The sequence below is a fragment of the Bolinopsis microptera genome, chromosome 9 (genome assembly GCF_026151205.1).
Source record: "Bolinopsis microptera isolate Bmic1 chromosome 9, MBARI_Bmic_1.0, whole genome shotgun sequence".
NCBI classification, from domain to species: Eukaryota; Metazoa; Ctenophora; class Tentaculata; order Lobata; family Bolinopsidae; genus Bolinopsis; species Bolinopsis microptera.
Window position 1 is genome coordinate 17263391 of NC_087080.1, and position 6004 is coordinate 17269394.

The window sequence follows — 6004 nt, forward strand, 5'->3', positions numbered from 1 at the left end:
GTTTTATGGCCGCCCAAAGTCTCAATAACATCACCTCCACCTAGTAATAAAATTATGAAATGTGAAAAGTGTGAAACAATCAAATAATAATGTATGCATATATAATATAATTGTCTCTCAAATACAGATAACGTCTGTAAACTCTTAAAATACCCCTACAAGTACATATTATACTGATCGGTGTCCGAGAAACATGAATTACGTCATCATGGTGCCTTCTTAACCCGGCTACAGACCTTCCCGTTACGGATGTAGTGGTCGAGATGAGTCTGTTCAGCCCTCTTCTTCTTCAGGTCAGTTACCACGTTCTTCCTTGCTGCACGCTCTTCACTGGATCTATCAGGACAGATCCATACATCTTTGTGTGCATCAGCCATCCTCAGTTTCCCTGTTTTCCATCAGAATCTGATGAACTGCTGTTGAGCTTGGGACGGTGATCTTGACTGGTCGGATAGCCGTGATACCTTCCAGCCGACTCTAGTCGCTTCGAAATGAGGTTTCTCCCCGATCTCCTCCAATAGTGCGGTTACCAGAGCTGGAAGCTGTTCTTCATCCTCTTCTTTCAGTCCAAACACTATCAGATTCTTGCTCCTGTCCTCCTCTGCAGCCACACTCTTCATAACATTCTTCAGAATTTTACTGTTGCAGACCGCGCCACTTGTGCTGTTCTTTTGTACAGCTGCACTGTAGCTCTTAATCCCTGTCTCCACCGTTGTTTGTACTGTCTCTTCAACTGATGTCTTAAACAACTGTAGTTGTTCGTCCTTCTGCACTAGCAACTGGTCCTGCAACCTGACCATCTTTTCCTTGTCTGCTAGTGCTTCCGTCTTGAGGCACTCAACGATTTCCATCATAGCGCTCATCTGACTACTCTGCCGTCGTACGAGGTCTGCTGCTTGCATAACCCATTCTGCCATATACCTTTTATAGATAGACGGAGACATGAGCATTTCTTGGTCCATATTTCCACGAATTTCGAAGTTTTCTAATTTCAGTTGTTTTGCCATCGAAGTGAACCATCTATCAGCGCAGCCCTCTACATCTTCCTTTTCTTCATAGTTGAAATCCTTGAGTTTCTTCTGAGATCGGGTCAAATTTAAATCATCCTCCGTGGTGTACATTGTATAGTAATGTACAAGTATACAGTATACACACGCAAAGGCTAACTACGCGGTAGCAGCAAACTGAACTTATCGCTAAGTTACAAAAGATAAGTATATATAAGGTATATTTTGCTCGGACAGAGAAAATGTGTAAAATTACGTGTATGTCATATGTGTAGCTGTTACTTGAAAGAAAACATTGCTTTAAATGAAAAATCGGGAACTAGGACGAACACCGATGCATTAAGACAACATTAAGGCAACATTAGAGCAACAAATTCGTTTAAGACATCAGTAACAAACTTAGTAAGGCATCAAATTATGTATAACACTATTTCTTTGAATATATTTTACTTTGTCAAATTATATTTCACTTCATCAACTGAGAGTAATATGAAATTGTGACTAAAACTCTGAAAATGAAATAATTAGGTATCATTATTTATGAGGTAATAATAATTTACAGAGCAATAAATTAAATTATTATCAAAACTTTACACAAATCCAAAGTAGTAACTAAGAACATCCTATAGACCTGATAAGTCTACTTAAAAGACTTACAGAACTGAAAATTTACTATAAATGCAAAAAATGGAACTTAAAACTGAAATTATCAAAATCAAAAATTATGCAAAAAATTGAACTTAAAACTGAAATTATCGAACTAAACAAATTCAAAATAAATTTCTCCACAATTGGCGGTTCGAGGCTAAATACCTTAAGTCTGTCAAGTCGTCACTATTATTCAAATAAATATTTCTTTATTTCAAATCGTCTAAAATAGTTTTTTAAATATTACATTGATGTCTACCAATCCTACCCCTCATATTTGACATACTATCAACAGCAAAATTTAGAGCTAGTTGTGGTGGTGAGTTGCAGTCGCTACGAAGAATGTGCCCAAACATTTTCCAGCGGGATTTATGAACTCTCTCTGAAAGTGGAGTTATATTGCAACGAGCATACAAGTCCTTGTTGCTGATGATGCGGGGATAGGTCATGTTGATGATACGTCTTAGATGTTTGCGTTGACATACATCAACTTTATTGATAATGTTCTGTGGAGCTGCCCAGCTGTTACAGTTGTACAATAAAACAGGGGTAACAAATGCTTCATACAGCTTGATTTTTACAGGAAGAGAAATGCGGGATTTCTCTGCCCGTACCTTGCTGTATTTCTCAAAGGCAACGTAAGCAAGGATGCATCGGCGAGGATGCATTGGCGAGAGATATCAGCCTTCGTTCGATCTGATTTACATCTTGGTGACAGTAACTGTCACCAAGATGTAAATCAGATCGAACGAGAAATTAGATCGAACGGCGTTCATTTGCTATAAGAGGACCAAAACTATATGGAACTACTACTATATATGGAACATTAAGTTCCTGATACTGATAGTATTAATAGTCAGTGTAATAAGCGCCAAGCGCGAGCACAGAACTTTTTTTCTCCGATTTCGATAAATTTGGTACCAAAATTTGTCTAAAAATGTGAATAAAATAAATCCACCGTGTAGCAATTTTCGCTAAAAATGCTACACGGCGCTTGTTCCATGTTCGCCGCGCGTGCTTTTTTCGCGCAAATTTTTAGTTTTTGGCCTATAACTTTCACATTTTCAGTTATTATCACATAATTATTATGGCATCGTAATCAACTCATCGAGACGAAACTTTTAGTACTAATATTTTAAGATTTAAAGGAAAATTATTTTCAAAATTTTTCAATTTGAATTGTGTGAAATTTGGGACAAATTTTTGAAAAATGTTGTGCTTCAAATATTATAATTCTGGTACCAAAAGTTGCGTCTGAGTAAGCTCATTACGATACTGTAATAATTATTTCAAAATATTCAATATTTTAGGAGTTATAGGCATTTTAAGCAATAAATTACCCATTTTTCGTCCTTTGTACATTCTTGTAATGCACAGGAGGCCCACATATAGCTCGACGTTATTTTGCTACACGGTGAATTTGCATTATTCACACTTAGAGGCAACTTTTGGTACCAAATTTATCAAAATCAGAGACAAAAAGTTCTGTGCCAACTCATGGCGCTTATTACATAGACTATAAAGCTGTTTGTCCAAGTTTATTGCTTTGATACCGGACAACCCTCCGACTTCCGGTTATAGCTGCAGCTGGTTCAATTCCCAGACTACTCGCCATCGAGGTGGTCAGAAATCTGATGACCCTTCCTGCTATACTAGGAGGATAAACACAACCAAAGTAAGAAGTGACAGCGCGCGTTATAAGAGACCCAAACGCGCTGAACGTTAAGTAGCTGGGAGAATTTTTATCAATCTGCCGCCTTGCATCTATCCATTGCATTACAATTAAATCATTAGGCGTCCGCGCCTTACATGCACGGCCATTATCGTGACCGATTTGAAGACTCTCAATTAAAGAGTATTTCAGTGAAGTAAAGACAATTTAAACTATGTCATCAGGCCAACAAATTTCTGACAAGTGTTCAGCTCTATCGAGGATTTATCAAAAATATCAAATATTTAAAACATTATTAACTTTTATTGATTTACAACTCAAATAATTGGAGTCCTAAGAAAGCAACCATGGAGAAAATGGACACACTCCATCGTAGACACCTCAGGTCCATTTTAAACATCAAATGGCCTAAAGGTATGATAAGCAACAAAGCATTGTATGAAAGGTGCAAAGTTGAAAAGTTATCCAAGCGTATTGAACACCAGCGGTGGAAGATGTTTGGACACATTCTCAGGAGTATGGAGAACACCCCAGCCCAAACGGCTCTCGAATTTGCTATTGAAATGCATCCAAAAGTACAAATGAATTACACACAAACACACGTTGCCCCGATTTGACTGCTTCACAAGCCAAAACCTGAAAAATTTTTAAACAAGTGAGGGGCTAGAATGAAGAAAATGTTATACTTCAAAAAATCTTTTCAAATTTTAAAGAATAATTGATCACACATATATAGTACATGTATAATTGGAACACTTGTCCCAAGACAGTTAACCTTAAAGATTGTGCAGCTTTACCCTCATTGTAAATAATGGGAGGGTAAATCTTTACCCTCATTGTAAATAATGGGAGGGTAAATCTTTACCCTCATTGTAAATAATGGGAGGGTAAATCTTTACCCTCATTGTAAATAATGGGAGGGTAAATCTTTACCCTCATTGTAAATAATGGGAGGGTAAATCTTTACCCTCATTGTAAATAATGGGAGGGTAAATCTTTACCCTCATTGTAAATAATGGGAGGGTAAATCTTTACCCTCATTGTAAATAATGGGAAGTGATAACTGATATGCCGATATGGCCATTGTGTAGTCATTGACTTATAGTAATAGCATATTATCAATCCATTAAAGGGATTAAAAATTGGATCAATGTCTTTGACGACCATATTATTAAGGGCAAGTTCTACACTTCCTCTCTACTCTAGTACTCTGTTTCAAACCAATCAGAAGATTCTTGAAAGCTTTCTATTCTTCAAGACTTCTAATTTCATATCAATACAGCACTAATTTCATATCAATACAGCACTAATTTCAGTTCAGTACAGCAGTACATTAAAGAAAGCTCAGACGTAGCAAATGCTATAGTAATAGTAGTAATAGCTTGATTACCTGAGTGTCTATTTGCTATAGTAATAGTAGTAATAGCTTGGTTACCTGAGTGTCTATTTGCTATAGTAATAGTAGTAATAGCTTGGTTACCTGAGTGTTTATTTGCTATAGTAATAGTAGTAATAGCTTGGTTACCTGAGTGTCTATTTGCTATAGTAATAGTAGTAATAGCTTGGTTACCTGAGTGTCTATTTGCTATAGTAATAGTAGTAATAGCTTGGTTACCTGAGTGTTTATTTGCTATAGTAATAGTAGTAATAGCTTGGTTACCTGAGTGTTTATTTGCTATAGTAATAGTAGTAATAGCTTGGTTACCTGAGTGTCTATTTGCTATAGTAATAGTAGTAATAGCTTGGTTACCTGAGTGTCTATTTGCTATAGTAATAGTAGTAATAGCTTGATTACCTGAGTGTCTATTTGCTATAGTAATAGTAGTAATAGCTTGGTTACCTGAGTGTCTATTTGCTATAGTAATAGTAGTAATAGCTTGGTTACCTGAGTGTCTATTTGGTGGTACTTTATCCCTCGCAGGTTTCTTAAATTCAGTAGAATTGCTCCTATAGGAATGTTGTAGGAATAGGGCGCCATCTGAGCACAAATCTGCAAGTAAATATCATAGCGTAAATTAATGTAACCCTGGGCCAAAATGAAAATAAATTTGTTTCAACCGTATAATGAAGATATTAGCTACAACGCTAGCTGTAGTAGTAGCTCCACTCATTCAAAACAGTACAATCAGTGAATGAACATTGTTTAGTGTCTACTGTTCAGTGTCCACTTAGTGCCTTTCGAGAAATCCATACAATTTTCGACGGGTGTCATTTTAATGAAAATTTACACAAATAAGCATATACATGGCGAACAGAGATAGATCATGTTTGTCTATTACAGAAATTATTAAACTTTTGCATATCATGCTTATTGTTGGGCCCATAGAAACAAAGCTGCAGTAAGCAGATCTTACTTACTACAGCTATCGTGCATTTGTAATTAGCAGCAGATCCGATATTTTATACATTTAACTAGTGTTACCATAGTAACACTACTAGTTACCATTTATCATTACTACTACTACAGCTAGTACTACCTGTATACAATATACTACTACTATACTACTATAATATACTACATTATTTCATACATTTAACTAGTGTTACCATAGTAACACTACTAGTTACCATTTAACATTACTACTACTACAGCTAGTACTACCTGTATACAATATACTACTACTATACTGCTATAATATACTACATTATTTTATACATTTAACTAGTGTTACCATAG